Source organism: Schistocerca americana, chromosome X (assembly GCF_021461395.2).
Source record: "Schistocerca americana isolate TAMUIC-IGC-003095 chromosome X, iqSchAmer2.1, whole genome shotgun sequence".
In the NCBI taxonomy this organism is placed as follows: domain Eukaryota; kingdom Metazoa; phylum Arthropoda; class Insecta; order Orthoptera; family Acrididae; genus Schistocerca; species Schistocerca americana.
In genome coordinates this window covers 773148113-773165537 of record NC_060130.1, presented here as the reverse complement: position 1 = coordinate 773165537, position 17425 = coordinate 773148113, and the positions used below count along the sequence as shown (strand labels likewise).

The window sequence follows — 17425 nt, the reverse complement described above, 5'->3', positions numbered from 1 at the left end:
CCAGACTAGGCACACGGTCTTAATCTGCCAAGAAGTTTAAATCAACGCACACTCCGCAGTAGAATGAAAATTCATTCTGATAACGATCAATATATCTAAAAACACACACACACACACACACACACACACACACACACACACACACACACATGTGTAACATGTCGTATGATTCAGTCCGAAGATGCCTCGACGATTCACAGCCGAAATACCGCAAGAGGAGAAGCGGTTTGGTTGCATTCCTAGAACTTCATAGACGAATAAATAACAAATGTATACATATTACATTTCAAGAAAAACGTATTCGAATAAGCCCAAAACAGGTGTACCACCTTCCATTAGTATCATTACGTGCTCAATGACTGTGTAACTAAGTTGAGCATGGAAAGATTGTATTACAAGTGGTGAAACAAATCAGTAAATCGCGCAAGCACCCCAGGTCTCGTATCAACAGCAGTGATATGATGGGTAATAGGTCTAAGAATGAATAAAGAAAAAAATGGTTCAAATGGCTCTGAGCACTATGGGACTCAACTGCTGTGGTCATAAGTCCCCTAGAACTTAGAACTACTTAAACCTAACTAACCTAAGGACAGCACACAACACCCAGCCACCACGAGGCAGAGAAAATCCCTGACCCCGCCGGGAATCGAACCCGGGAACCCGGGCGTGGGAAGCGAGAACGCTACCGCACGACCACGAGATGCGGGCAATGAATAAGGAAATAAGACTGTGGTTAGGCTACTATGAATAGTACAGTGGACATATAATCTTTGCCAAAATATACGCGAACCCAACAAACGCCAAAGTTTGAAAAACGTGATGTTTTACAGTCAAGAGCTTCTGATAAACATTCTTTATTGAGCAACCAGTTTCGGTCCAAGTACCATCATCAGGCTCATATTACATTTCCATCATACTAGGAGATGTAAAATGAATGGCATCAAATAATAAAATCCATGAAGTCCTCACTGCTGTCAAATAATAATACAAATTACATAGTCAGTCATAAAAGTGTGCCAAACAGGGCACTAACTCGTACTATATAAAAAGTCATCATTACCGTTACGGCGGCATTCTGCATACTGCAATATTGATAAATTCATGGATTTCATTATTTGACACAACTTTTCCCCAGGATGAACAAAGTCACGAGTTTTTTATATCTCCGAAGAGGAAGTTATAACAGCGAATAGATTATTGGAGGGGAACCTGCTGAAGGTAAAAGAAAATAACTTGATGGTTCAGTATGAACCGGTATGAATATAATTCAACAAGAAACTATTAACACAGTAAATACACTTGGTTTTGAAGTCCCATAAAAATGGTTCAAATGGCTCTGAGCACTATGGGACTTAACATCTATGGTCATCAGTCCCCTAGAACTTAGAACTACTTAAACCTAACTAACCTACGGACGTCACACAACACCCAGTCATGAAGTCCCATCAAATTGCAGCTCTTAGCACTAATGGTTCTGGACATCAATACAGTCGCGCTATGAAGTACATACTCGTACTGGACCCTTTATTTTAAAAGTGGTGTCCGTCCTTTTGTAGTCTATAACTGTGCCACCGCTAACATGATTCTCGGGGGACGGCAAATGTGATTGAGCGGCAGGTCGCTCAGCTTTAATTGCCTCCCAATTATGCTACCAGCAAAGCAATAACGCATAATGTATTTACCTATCATCCAGGCGCAACGAACAGCTGTGAATACGATTATTTTCTGTGGCCATACCACGAGAGAGCTTTCTGAACAAATGAGTTATCGCACAATATGTGGTTCTTTTAGTAAAGGTCAGTTTATTAAAAGTGTAGCCTCTGGTGGTTTAATACGACCGTGAACTTGTTTAAAAGTGAAATTACTGCTTTTAATCAATTAATAATCTGCTCACACAGATAATACAAGAACAATTCGTCAGGGTTGCCGAGTTTGGCAGCAATGTGAAACAGAGAACACTTGACACGAATGTTTCGAATGGCGCTGACTTTCAACGAGCAGCACTTGGGGGCCCGGTGGTCATTGTATTGCAGTCTCACAATGGCTAGTCAATTCGGGGCTCATAACATACGAATTTATGCAGGTCACCAATTATTAATAATAAGATCGGTACATATGCGTCCCAGGTTGCTTCCCTACAATGTCGGTAACGGCCCTTGAGCAAAGAAGATTGACGACCACTGAGCTTGAGACTTGAAATTTTAGACATAGCAGAGAACTGGATGACAAAGCAGTATTATCTCTCTCTCTTGTCTGGTGTGTGGCAGAGGGTATTTGGCTTACCACTGTCATTTCTCGATGAACTGGAGACTTGAAACATTTAGCATAGTTCACATCTTGATGACACTGGGATGCTAATTCGCTTTCTTCTCTGTGTATGGCGGAGGGTATTTTTAATGGTTCAAATGGCTTTGAGAACTATGGGACTTATCATCTGAGGTCATCAGTCACCTAGAACTGAGAACTACTTAAACCTAACTAACCTAAGGACACCACACACATCCATGCCCGAGGCAGGATTCGAACCTGCGACCGTAGCGGGTATTTTGAGTACCACTGCCATTTCCCTCTTCTCCTTTTCCAGTCAAGAATGGTTCCCGAAAAAACGATTACTGCTAAGCTTCTGTGTGAGATCAGTTCTCTCTAATTGTTACCTTCACGGTCTTTCGCAGGATACGTGTAAGAGGAAGCAATATATTGGTCGAGTGAGGGGAAGGGAAATTGAAATAAAATCGAAATTTACCACATGCCTCTGTTGAAATCTCATAAAAAGGTGCAAAACTGATGGAAAAATTTCGCACACACATGACTAAAAATCAGAAAATAATGATTTGAATAAAAATAAATTTTTAATAATATACTACGTTTTTAAATCAGGCTCAAACTCCTACCGAACAGGCCACGAAGGCCCAAATGTACCGACCGGTCGCCGTGTCATCTTCAGCCCACAGGCGTCACTGGATGCGTATATGGAGGGGCACCACTCTCCCGGTCGTCTGTCAGTTTACGAGACGGAGCCGCTAGTTCTCAATCAAGTAGCTCCTCAGTTTGCCTCACAAGGGCTGAGAGCACCCCGCTTTCCAACAGCGCTCGGCAGACTGGATGGTCACCCACCCAAGTGCTACCCCAGCCCGACAGCGCTTAACTCCGGTGAACAGACGGGAACCGATGTTACCACTGCGGCAAGGCCGTTGGCAAATCGGACTCGGAAGTATGAAATAATTTCCCCTAGCCCGATACAGGTTTCTAAGCCTGCACACATGCTCCAGGAAACTTACGATTGTGAATTTTTAATAACTATGAAAATACTTACAGGATTTAAAACGAAAAATATGGGACACATACAGTACAATGGATGAATAGTTCACCTCCTTACTATTACACTACATACTAACTGACAATGGATAATTAACCACCTTACGCCTGGCGTGGGCAACGGCCTTGCCGTAGTGGATACAACGGTTCCCGTCAGATCACCGAAGTTAAGCGCTGTCGGGCGTGGCCGACACTTGGATGGGTGACCATCCGGGCCGCCGTGCGCTGTTGCCATTTTTCGGGGTGCACTCAGCGTCGTGATGCCAATTGAGGAGCTACTCGACCGAACAGTAGTGGCTCCGGCCAAAGAAAATAATCATAACGCCCGGGAGAGCGGTGCGCTGACCACATGCCCCTCCTATCCGCATCCTCAGCTCAGGATGACACGGCGGTGGGATGGTCCCGATGGGCCACTTGTGGCCTCAAGACGGATTGTGTTTACTCCTGGCGTCATCAGGTGTGACTTCAGGTCACCGTTTATAGTAATTAGGGAACTCTGACGGCACAGCAATATGTTACGGATATCTTGCATCCTCAGGTGTTAAATCTCATGAAATTGCATCGTGGATTACGGTGTCATTTTTCAACAGAACAATACTCGTCCACACATATCATGTGTCTCTATGATGCTGAGGTACTCCCGTGACCAGCGAGATCCCCAGGTCTGCCCCAAATAGAACATGTGTGGGACCAATTGGGACGGCAACTGCCTCCCAGTGCCAGTATCCGGGATATCAACGGCCAGCTACAACAGTAGTCAGCCAGCTTGCCTCAGGAGAGGATACAACGGCTTTATGGTACGCTTCCAAGCCGAATCAGTGCATGCATCCAGTCTAGAGGTGGTACAACGTCTTTCTGGTAACTGAGATCACACTGCAATGTTCTTTGTAAATTTGAATCAATTTTTTTAATCACATCCCCACTGAAACCATGAAGTTTGATTTCGTTTCCAGCTCACCTTCTGAATTCTTCACTCTTATGCCAGGCAGTATCAATACCGATATTTTTGCAATAGAATGATGGAAATGGAGTTTAATGTTATTAAGCTCAACTATGGAATATTGTGAACACTTAAGTAAGCTATCGTATGAAAATTCCTCGCCTCATTTTTGCAAAGGTACTTTCGACTGCACATAACAGTAAATAAAATCTAATTGCCGCGAAAACTAATATGTTCAACAGTCGGAAGTAAAGTTTAAAAGCGCCTCAGGATATGAATTTGTACTGCGAACTCATTGAGAACTCTAATAGTTTATTGTGTGGGACACTACTGACAGTTTTTTGTATTGGTAGATGCACGAGCTATGCTCATGTTCTACATCTTTAGCTACAAACGTGGATGGCAACAGCAAGATTTCTGTTCACAGCTGCTCGATTCCACAATTCAGTCTAAAAGTGTCACGGAGGGAGATGTTCCACTGGATAGCCCGCTGGACGCGCATTCCGGAGGACGGTGTTCAAATCCCTGTCCGTTCGTAGAGATTTAGTTTCTCTGTGATTTCCCGAAACCACTGACGGCGAATGCCTCGATGGTTTCTCTGAAAGGGCACGGAAGATTTTGTTCCCTACCTTCCCCATACCGATTTTGTGCCCCGTCTCTAATAACTTCGTCATAGAAAGGATATTAAATTGGTATCTTCCTCCTTTTCATCTTTTGTGAAGTGCACTGCAAATGGTTCAAATGGTTGTAAGCACTATGGGACTTAACATCTGAGGTCATCAGTCCCCTAGACATAGAACTACTTAAACCTAACTAACCTAAGGGCGTCACACATATCCATGCCCGAGGCAGGATTCGAACCAGCGACCGTAGGAGCAGCGCGGTTCCGGACTGAAGCGCGTAGAACCGCTAGGCCACAGCCGCCGGCCCGAAGTGCACTGCGGGACGTTATTCCTCTTGTATCAGAAATATATCAGAGCTGGTTCTCGTTCACCAGTTGGAAGGAGCATGTGAAAAATGAATGCTTATACACGATTAGCCAAAAAATTATGACCATTTGCTTAATGCCTTGTTTGTCCGTTTTTGGAAGGAAATACATCACTGATTCTGCGTATCAGGGATCCGACAGTTTGTTGGTAGATTTATGGAGGTGTGTGGCATTAGACGTCTACACACAGGTCATGTAATTCACGTAAATAACGGGCAGCTGATTTGCGTACGCGGTGATGTCGTTCAATAGCGACGCGGGTGGGTTCCATAGGATTTACATTAGGCGAATTTGGACGCCGAGACATCTACGTGAGTTCACTATAATGTTCCTCAAGCCACTGTAGCGCAATTCGGGCTCCGAGACACTTATACTGCTGAAAGATGATCACTACATCTACATCTACATCCATACTCCGCAAGCCACCTGACGGTGTGTGGCGGAGGGTACCTTGAGTACCTCTATCGGTTTTCCCTTCTATTCCAGTCTCGTATTGTTCGTGGAAAGAAGGATTGTCGGTATGCCTCTGTGTGGGCTCTAATCTCTCTGATTTTATCCTCATGGTCTCTTCGCGAGATATACGTAGGAGGGAGCAATATACTGCTTGACTCTTCGGTGAAGGTATGTTCTCGAAACTTTGACAAAAGCCCGTACCGAGCTACTGAGCGTCTCTCCTGCAGAGTCTTCCACTGGAGTTTATCTATCATCTCCGTAACACTTTCGCGATTACTAAATGATCCTGTAACGAAGCGCGCTGCTCTCCGTTGGATCTTCTCTATATCTTCTATCAACCCTATCTGGTACGGATCCCACACTGCTGAGCAGTATTCAAGCAGTGGGAGAACAAGCGTACTGTAACCTACTTCCTTTGTTTTCGGATTGCATTTCCTTAGGATTCTTCCAATGAATCTCAGTCTGGCATCTGCTTTACCGACGATCAACACTGTATGATCATTCCATTTTAAATCACTCCTAATGCGTACTCCAAGATAATTTATGGAATTAACTGCTTCCAGTTGCTGACCTGCTATTTTGTAGCTGAATGATAAGGGAACTATCTTTCTATGTATTCGCAGCACATTACACTTGTCTACATTGAGATTCAATTGCCATTCCCTGCACCATGCGTCAATTCGCTGCAGATCCTCCTGCATTTCAGTACAATTTTCCATTGTTACAACCTCTCGATACACCACAGCATCATCCGCAAAAAGCCTCAGTGAACTTCCGATGTCATCCACAAGGTCATTTATGTATATTGTGAATAGCAACGGTCCTATGACACTCCCCTGCGGCACACCTGAAATCACTCTTACTTCGGAAGACTTCTCTCCATTGAGAATGACATGCTGCGTCCTGTTATCTAGGAATACCTCAATCCAATCACACAATTGGTCTGATAGTCCATATGCTCTTACTTTGTTCATTAAACGACTGTGGGGAACTGTATCGAACGCCTTGCGGAAGTCAAGAAACACGGCATCTACCTGTGAACCCGTGTCTATGGCCCTCTGAGTCTCGTGGACGAATAGCGCGAGCTGGGTTTCACAAGACCGTCTTTTTCGAAACCCATGCTGATTCCTACAGAGTAGATTTCTTGTCTCCAGAAAAGTCATTATACTCGAACACAATACGTGTTCCAAAATTCTACAACTGATCGACGTTAGAGATATAGGTCTATAGTTCTGCACATCTGTTCGACGTCCCTTCTTGAAAACTGGGATGACCTGTGCCCTTTTCCAATCCTTTGGAACGCTACGCTCTTCTAGAGACCTACGGTACACCGCTGCAAGAAGGGGGGCAAGTTCCTTCGCGTACTCTGTGTAAAATTGAACTGGTATCCCATCAGGTCCAGAGGCCTTTCCTCTTTTGAGCGATTTTAATTGTTTCTCTATCCTTCTGTCGTCTATTTCGATATCTACCATTCTTTTCATCTGTGCGACAATCTAGAGAAGGAACTACAGTGCAATCTTCCTCTGTGAAACAACTTTGGAAAAAGACATTTAGTATTTCGGCCTTTAGTCTGTCATCCTCTGTTTCAGTACCATTTTGGTCACAGAGTGTCTGGACATTTTGTTTTGACCCACCTACCGCTTTGACATAAGATCAAAATTTCTTAGGATTTTCTGCCAAGTCAGTACATAGAACTTTACTTTCGAATTCATTGAACGCCTCTCGCATAGCCCTCCTCACACTACATTTCGCTTCGCGTAATTTTTGTTTGTCTGCAAGGCTTTGGCTATGTTTATGTTTGCTGTGAAGTTCCCTTTGCTTCCGCAGCAGTTTTCTAACTCGGTTGTTGTACCACGGTGGCTCTTTTCGATCTCTTACGATCTTGCTTGGCACATACTCATCTAACGCATTATGTACGACGGTTTTGAACTTTGTCCACTGATCCTCAACACTATCTGTACTTGAGTCAAAACTTTTGTGTTGAGCCAACAGGTACTCTGAAATCTGCTTTTTGTCACTTTTGCTGAACAGAAAAATCTTCCTACCCTTTTTAATATTCCTATTTACGGCTGAAATCATCGCTGCCGTAACCGCTTTATGATCGCTGATTCCCTGTTCTGCGTTAACTTTTTCAAATAGTTCGGGTCTGTTTGTCACCAGAAGGTCTAATATGTTATCGCCACGAGTCGGTTCTCTGTTTAACTGCTCAAGGTAGTTTTCAGATAAAGCACTTAAAAAAATTTCACTGGATTCTTTGTCCTTGTCACCCGTTATGAACGTCTGAGTCTCCCAGTCCATATCCGGCAAATTAAAATCTCCACCCAGAACTATAACATGGTGGGGAAATCTACTCGAAATATTTTCCAAATTATCCTTCAGGTGCTCAGCCACAACAGCTGCTGAGCCAGGGGGCCTATAGAGACAGGTCCCATAGAATGTCTCCCATAGCATAATATTGCTCCCACCAGCCTGCGCACGTGGCGCGATGCACGTTTCAAGCCGCCATTCACCTCGATGACGGCGTTTGTAGAGACGACCACTGATATAGTGTACCACAAGTGTGATTCATCCGAAGATCTGGCACGTTTCCATTGACTGATGGTCGAATCCCGATGGTCCCGTGCCCACTGACGATGTTGGTGAGTCAACATGTGAATACGTATGGGTGAATTTCCGCGGAGCTCCATGTTCAACAATATACGATGGGCAGTGTGCTCCGAAACACTTGTAGGTGCACCAGCATTGTGCTGTTTCGGCAGAGATTCCACAGATCACCATCTATCCTACCTTACAGAGCAGACAAGCCTCCGAACCACACGTTCTGTGAAGAATCGTGGACGTCCAACCATTTAGCGAAAAGTGGTAGTTTCTCTGCCCGTCTACCTCTTTCCGAAGATGCTCACGACAGTAGCACGTGAACATTCGACCAGCTTCGCCGTTTTTGGGATACTCGTTCACAGGCTCTGTGTAATAATAATCTGTTCCTTCTCAAAGTCGTTTATCTCATTGGATTTCGCCATTTGCACCCCACATTTTCGCTAGAGTGATCCCCCGTCCGTGTCTGCTTCGCTTACACATTTGCTACCGCGTCACGTGCATGCAACGCTACCAGGCAGCATCCAACGTCTCGGTGGCCAGTGGTCATAATGTTTTGGTTTAACACTGTGTGACTCAAACGTCCCGTGTTGTTCACCAGTATGAGACCTTTTTATGCCGTTCAGGCAGATTTGAAATTTTGTGTATGACTCTAATGGGTTAAGGTACAATTTCGTTGAAGTGACCCCAATGGGTTAAGGTACAATTTCGTTGTAGTGACCCCAATAAAGGTTGTACGAAAATGATTTTATTCCACCACACGAACGGAACGAATCGGCGATCTAAATGCTGAGCAGATTCCACTTCGCAAAAGGATGTAACGCGATTGGTTCCGGTTCAGTAATCAACCAAGTTTTTGCATTTAGTAAAGTGTAGAACCCGATATTCTTTACAGCGAGGGCTAACTGCTAATCATTAGACTATGAACTCACAGTTACTGTCGACTCAGGAAAAGGAATTAATATACACTACTTGCGAGTCGGCGTTGATGACTATCCGCTCTGAAAATTGTAAGACGGTTTGCCACTCAGTAATTTAACAGCAGAAGTACTAATTTGTGTCAGAATCCCACAATAATTTATACTCAAATTACACATTGGCGTATAGAATGCAGATCGTGTTGAGGACAGATGATATAAAATTCCCTTTCATCCTACAATGCCCTTATCTTGATAAAAACAGTAAACGGTTTTCCACACGTAAGCACCTGCAACACGATACATACGTGAATAGATGGCCTGTTCGATGTACTACCGGTCAGTCTATGCCGGATTGAATATTAGGTCGTTTAACCCAATTAAATATCCTACTAGCTGCTGTGAAACGAGGTTTAATACGCATCAACTAGTATTATTGACTCACATATTAGCTAATATGACTGCATAAAAATTTCTCGGTGCACTTGCCGCGTCAGATTCGGATAAAATTCCAAGTTTTCGATGATACTCATCGTCATCTTCGTTAGGGACTAAAATTGCCTGTCGTGAACTGGAAAGGTTCCTTCTTTTATACCCACGGAATGGCATCCGACTGGCTGAATTACTTCATGATGGCGCCGACAGAGGTGGGGTAGAGCCTGTCCATGACAGTCAGTTTTAGTCCCTGACGAAGATGATGATGGATATCATTGAAAGCTTGGAATTCCACGAGAATTTGACACGGCAAGTGAACCGAGAAACTTTTTTGTAAGGACTCCGCCGCGAAAAACATAGTAGCCAAGCTAGTATGATTGTTGAGTGTGGTAGACCTCAAAACAGCTTTCTAAATGTAGAGCAACAAAAAATGGCTCTGAGCACTATGGGACTTAACACCTGAGGTCATCAGTCCCCTAGACTTAGAGCTACTTAAACCCAACTAACCTAAGGATATCATACACATCCATGCCCGAGGCAGGATTCTAACCTGCGACCGTAGCAGTCGCGCGGTTCCAGACTGAAGCGCCTAGAACCGCTCGGCCCCCGCGGCCGGCTGTAGAGCAACAGAATACCTTTTACACTGCCATACACTTTCACTTCTTTTTCCGTTTGTCGCACACAACATACTTTTCTGCGAATTTTTTTTTTCTCCGATGGGGGTACATGTATCGGGAAATTAGCTCATGTTTTTGCCTCAATCTCATAATGGTGGCACTCGCTGATGCTCGCTTGCAAACAGACTACTCAGGCAGCCGTGCACTCCCTAGCAGCTGCTGTGCAACGTTGATCCTAGCATTTTTTTTTTCTGCTGGCCTCCTGATAATACAATGAAGGAGTTGAAAATAAAACATCTTTCTGTACCTCTTCATTGCGCGTCGTATAATTGGAAAGGGAGCTGTCGTCTTGAAGGTCTACGCTACTCACTTCCTTCTGATATTCAAAGGCACTTTGAACTATTGCTGACGGTTACTCAGAATCTGTACCACTGAAACATAAATGGCTTGCTTCGTTATCACTGTTGGAAACACTACCAACAAGCTTCTGTAGATCCTCGTCATCATCACTACGAACTACTCTCTTTGCAATGTTTGTTATTTACTAAGATCAGCTACCACGTGAGACACATGGCTCTGCTTCATTTGACAATACATTTAAGAGCCATCCTCTAATTAGGAACTGAGCTCCATGCTTTCATTTAGCGAAGCACACATCCCCGTGCTGAGCCTGTCATACTATTTAAATATCATAGCAGCTTCACGTGACTACTGCTCGTCATTTGATGCGATTGTGTTTTGGGGCTTCTGACAGATTACGGGAGGAGGTAACCGCAAGAAAATGGTACAGAAGAAGTATCGCAAATAGTGGAACAACGCTCTCGAGAAGGTGAAACTGTTTCCTGCGCGGCGTGCGTCACTGTTTATCACAGATTGGGCCCCAGGGAAGAGGCTGGGTCCGCCCTGTCGGGCTGCAGAGATTCCAGCAGAGTGAAAATAGACACGGTATGTAGGCGGACAGAGACAGGCAGCCGCTGCCACCGAGGCAACTGCCGCCGCTAGCGACAACACACGGCTCTCGTGCATTTTGCAGCCCGCTGCTGCGTCATGGACCTCTGTCCCGATCCTGGCGCGTCACCCGCCGCATTCATCGCGCGTTACCCGCTCCTGAATGAAGTGGCGTTCAATGAACAACGGAATGCACTCTCGATTCCATTTCCAATGAAGATTAAACTGCAAGAGCATCAGCACAGCGAAACGACTTTCTGATGATATCCACTATACCTTTATCCGAGCGCATATGACTACGGTCTGTCACACAACTTCAGTTCCATATGCGACAGCCACGACCACGTTTTCGTCTTTACTTTTCTTTTTGGCGTCCCGCTGCCTTCGAGATTATAATGAGATCAACGACGTATTATTACTAACAAGGGAACTAAGTAGTAGGGCAAGGGGAGAACGAGCTGAGGTAAACATCGGGCGATGAATCACATTCGGCCGATGAGATATTATTTTACGCCTGAGACGGTTGAGCTTTCTATCTCCGAGTTCACTCCTCCCCCCCCCCCCCTCTACACCTTTCTCTCTCGACCAATATGAGGGCTCATAAAAGGTGGGAAACTCCTGGACCAAAAGGATTTTTAGGTCTCCTCTCCCTGCCCACAAAAAAAGAAAATGGTTGAAATGGCTCTGAGCACTATGGGACTTAACATCTATGGTCATTAGTCCCCTAGAACTTAGAACTACTTAAACCTAACTAACCTAAGGACATCACACAACACCCAGGCATCACGTCCCTGCCCACATTTTATTATAAAAATAGAAGTGCACGAGCATCCATATTCGTGATGTGTGCATCATGGTGAAAGGATCGAAGTATAAGACTGTCAGATTTGCAAATATGTATTTGTCCACCCAGTATTATTAGTCTTATTAATAATTTATTAATATATTCGTTAATACTTGTTCCCATGAGATCACCGAAGTTAAGCGCGTGGTCGGCACTTGAATGGGTGACCATCCAGGCTGCCATTGTCTGTTGCCATTTTTCGGGGTGCACTCAGCCTCGTGATGCCAATTGAGGAGCTACTCGACCGAACAGTAGCGGCTTCGGTCAAGAATACCATCTTACGACCGGGAGAGTGGTGTGCTGACCCCACACCCCTACTATCCGCATCCTCCTCTGAGGATGACACGGCGGTCGGATGGTCCCGGTACGCCACTCGTGGTCTGAAGACGGAGTGTTTTATTCGTTAATACTTGCGTTTTGTTATTTATATATTTCAGCAGTGCAATGTGTTTCTGATCCAGTACTTAGCAGATCTGCTGGACCAGGACACACACATGTTCGACCCACTTTTGTCTGCATCACCACAGCAGCAGCAGGCCACATGTAGTCTTCCTGACTTACTGGACCAGGAATTTGGCTGTTATGTACCGCCACGTCAACCACAACAGCAGCAGCAGCAGCAGCCATCAGAAATATGTCGACTCACGGAGCCTCATTTGAGTGCCAGCAGAATACTGCTGTTCGTCAGTACATATTATTTGACTGCTAGTGGACCTGATCCTCTCACTACAGTACACAGAACAAGAATGACGCGGCCCACGCATTTGCTCTAGTAATAAAAGAAAGAGGAGAGGAAAGGGGAACTAGAATCTTATTGGTTCAGATGGAAACGGCAGCTGGGAAGGGGGGAGGGGAGAAGGGGGCTCCGAGGGAGATGGGTGGGGATGACCGTGCATATAACGAGCCCAATTTCCCGAAGTGTAACATGATACCCCCTTCTCTTATAACGCAACTCCCTATCTTATCTTATTCGTGAAATGTGATGTGTCACCCGATGTTTATCTCAGCTCATTCTCTCCTCACTCCACTACTGAAGTATTCATCGAACAGTTCACTAACATTGGTTATCTTTCACACCACTGTATTAAATAGTTAGATTAAACAAATGTTGCTCAAGACGATTCGCTTCTCAGACATGCTCGAGAAATCGGGATTCAAAATTTTACGAGCCTGTTAAAAGCCCCTCGAGAGCGCTGCGGACCGTTCGGCGGCGTTAGTGCGCCTGAGGCGCCAGGCTGGAAGTCCTGCCCGTACTGCATTTGAGTCTCGTCGTAATTATATTTTCTAATCATCCACCAAACACAAGTATCGCTACAGTGAATCATGTTTCTTCGGAAATGAATTATAGTAATAATGATAATAAGGAACAACCTTTATAACGACAATAGCACTGGCAAATTCGTGGCGATGGACATAAGGAATCGCGATGAAATGAACACGTCTTTATCGACATTTTCATGTAGGCAATTTGCCCGCCTCCGCAGCTGAGTGGTTAGCGGGGCTGAGTGCCAGGCCCAGGACCCAGATTCGATTTCCGGTACTGCCAGAGATTTTTCCTAGGTGAATGAACTGCAACGGGGTTCACTCAGCCTCGTGATGCCAACTGAGGAGCTACGTGAGTGAGAAAATTATTCAAATGGCTCTAAGCACCATGGGACTTAACAACTGAGGTCATCAGTCCCCTAGAACTTAGAACTACTTAAACCTAACTAACCTAAGAACATCACACACATCCATGCCCGAGGCAGGTTTCGAACCTGCGACCGTAGCAAAAAAAAATGGTTCAAATGGCTCTGAGCACTATGGGACTCAACTGCTGAGGTAATTAGTCCCCTAGAACTTAGAACTAGTTAAACCTAACTAACCTAAGAACATCACACACATCCATGCCCGAGGCAGGTTTCGAACCTGCGACCGTAGCAAAAAAAATGGATCAAATGGCTCTGAGCACTATGGGACTCAACTGCTGAGGTCATTAGTCCCCTAGAACTTAGAACTACTTAAACCTAACTAACCTAAGAACATCACACACATCCATGCCGGAGGCAGGTTTCGAACCTGCGACCGTAGCAAAAAAATGGTTCAAATGGCTCTGAGCACTATGGGACTCAACTGCTGAGGTCATTAGTCTCCTAGAACTTAGAACTACTTAAACCTAACTAACCTAAGAACATCACACACATCCATGCCCGAGGCAGGTTTCGAACCTGCGACCGTAGCAAAAAAATGGTTCAAATGGCTCTGAGCACTATGGGACTCAACTGCTGAGGTCATTAGTCCCCTAGAACTTAGAACTACTTAAACCTAACTAACCTAAGAACATCACACACATCCATGCCCGAGGCAGGTTTCGAACCTGCGACCGTAGCAAAAAAATGGTTCAAATGGCTCTGAGCACTATGGGACTCAACTGCTGAGGTCATTAGTCCCCTAGAACTTAGAACTACTTAAACCTAACTAACCTAAGAACATCACACACATCCATGCCCGAGGCAGGTTTCGAACCTGCGACCGTAGCAGTCGCGCGGTTCCGCACTGAAGCGCCTGGAACCGCTCGGCCACCGCGGCCGGCGTGAGTGAGAAGAGGCGTATGCAAGGTGATAAAAGCTGACAATGGTCGGGAATATGGTGTGCTGAACCCATGCCCTTTCATACCGCATCCAAATGACGCCGTATGGAAGAGGATGACACAGCGGTCGGTCGGTCCCGACTGGCCTATCAGGGTCAGAACGCGGAGCTTTGTTTTTTCTTTGCACGCATGTATTAAAAAGTTACCGCAGTGAAATCATTAAACATACAATGAGATGACGTAAATAATGGGACAGCGATATGCACAGATATAGGTGGCGGTGGTATCACGTATAAAAGGGCAGTGCATTGGCAGAGATGTCGATTGTACCCAGGTGATTCATGTGGAAAGCTGTCCGACGTGATTATGGCCGCACGAAGTGGATTAACAGACTTTGAACGCGGAATGGTAGTTGGAGCTAGATGCGTGGAACATTCCATTTCGTAAATCCTTAGATTCAATATTCCGAGATCCGCAGACCAAATTCAGGCATTATCTCTCAACCACGGATAACGCAGTGGCCGACGGCCTTCATTTAGCGACCGAGAGCAGCCGCATTTGTGTAGAGTTATCAGTGCCAACACACAAGCAAAGATGCTTGAAATAACGGCAGAAATCAATGTGAGACGTACGGCGAAGGTATCCGTTAGGTCAGTGCGGCGAAATTTAAGGTTAATAGGCTACGGCAGCAGACGACCGACGCGAGTGCCTTTGCTAACAGCACGACATCTCTTCCAGCGCCTCTCCTGGGCTCGTGACTATATCGGTTGGACCCTACACGCCTGGAAAACCGTGGCCTGGTCAGTTGGGTCCCTATTTCAGTTGGTAAGAGCTGATGGTAGGATACGAGAGTGGTGTAGACCCCACGAGGCAAAGCTGCCAACAAGGCACTGTGCAAGCCGCTGCTGGTTCCATAATGGTGTGGGTTGTATTTACATGGAGTGGAGTGAGTCCTCTGGCCCAACTGAACCCATCACTGACTGGAAATTGTTATGCTCGCCTACTTAGAGACCATTTGCAGCCATTAGTTTACTTCGTGTTTCCAAACAACGATGTAATTTTTATAGATGGCAATGGCTGTGTCACCGGGCCACTAATTGTTCGCAATTGGTTTGAAGAACATACTGGACAATTTGAGCTAATGATTTGGCCACCTAGAATGAATCCCATCGAACATATGTGGGACATAATCGAGAGATCAGTTCGTGAACAAAAATCCTACACCGGCAACACTTATGTAATTATGGACAGCTTATAGAGGCAACATGGCTCAATATATCTGCAAGGGACTTCCAACAACTTGTTGAGTCCATGCCACGTCGAATTTCTTTATGCCGGGCAAAAGCAGGTCCGGCACGATATTGGGGGGTATCCCATGACTTGTGTCTACTCAGTGAATAATTCATCGTCGTCATTGGTTGGTCGACAGCGTCTGGCGTGGGATCTATCACAAGAGCATGAAAAAGTAGTGCAAGCTTTGAGCAGGCACATTTTATGAATGCCAATTTCTGACAGAGGACATTTGATTTTTAATAGTGATAACGGAGAACTATCTCCATAAATGTGATTGTTCTTAAAATATAATTTTTGATGCAAACAATGCATATTTCAAGTCAGATACGATTACAGATACGATACAGGGCAAGGGAGTGAAGTGTAAAGTAAATTCACAAGACGATATTTCTCTCTGACTCTGTTACTCTGTAGCAGAGTTCTGCAATCGCTTCAAGACACTTTTGACTTAGCTGTAAAAGTACACCTCGCAAGGCAGACACAACGGTGTCACGCTTACGTAATATAACTCGCCACGAACATAACACTATTATTATTATTATTATTGCTCTTCAGAAGAAACACGACTCGACGTAACGATACGGTGGAAGGTTCGGGAAAAAAATTTTGAGACTCGATCGCAGTACTAGCCAGATAAATTGTCTGCCGCCTCTTAGCCGGTTGCGATAACACCGCTGTTCTATGGTTGACGCTCTCGTATGGTGTTCAACAATCTCGTAAAGTTTTGGACCTCGATTTCTCAAAAATGCTTGAAAAGCGCACCATACCAGAACAGTATTTATTAGATCTAAGTACATACTACAGTCGCGAAAGATTAGCAGAATCGGCGGCCCGTTGGTTAGCGCTAATAAGAACATCGGCATTCGCGGCTCTTGTCGGTGATGTTAAACTTTTGTGTGTGTTGGTGCCACGTCATTCTCCTGATGTTTCGGCCTTCTTACCAAGGCGGTCTTCCAGATGGTGGCTGCTCACTCTGGTGCACTGTCAATCTTGTGGTAATTTCGTGATAGATATTGATAATTTTGGTAAAGGTAGCTTCTATATCTACATCTACATACATATTCCGCAAGCCACCGCAAGGTGAGTGGTGGAAGGTACCCTCTACCACTATTAGTCATTTCGTATTCTGTTCCACTAGCGAGGGAAAAACGACTCTCTATATGCTTCCGTATGGGCCCTAATTTCTGGTATCTTATCTTAGTGGTCCTTACGCAAAATATGTCTCGGCGTCCTTAAATCGTTTTGCAGCCAGCTTCAAATGGCGGTTCCCTGAAATTTCTTAGCAATGTTCCTCGAAAATATTATCACCTTCCCTCAAGGGTTTCCCACTCGTGTTCCCGAAGGATCTCCGTAATACTAGCATGTTGATGAAGCCTATCGGTAAGAAATCTAGCAGAATGCCACTCAATTGCTTCGATGTCTTCCTTTAATCAGGCCTGGTGGCGACATCTGACGGCATTTTTTAATCGTGGAATCTACTGGTACAAAAGTTTTTCTTTCTTTTCACTTTT

The 17425-nt window shown here is 45.0% G+C and overlaps 1 protein-coding gene and 1 pseudogene across 1 annotated transcript in view; one reads left to right on the top strand and one right to left on the bottom strand.

Annotated features, from left to right (window-relative positions):
* LOC124556307 overlaps positions 1–17425 on the bottom strand; it is a 602370-nt gene that overhangs the window by 398013 nt on the left and 186932 nt on the right. The gene's annotated exons all lie outside the window — the stretch shown is intronic.
* On the top strand, positions 3432–3549 carry LOC124556900 (annotated as a pseudogene).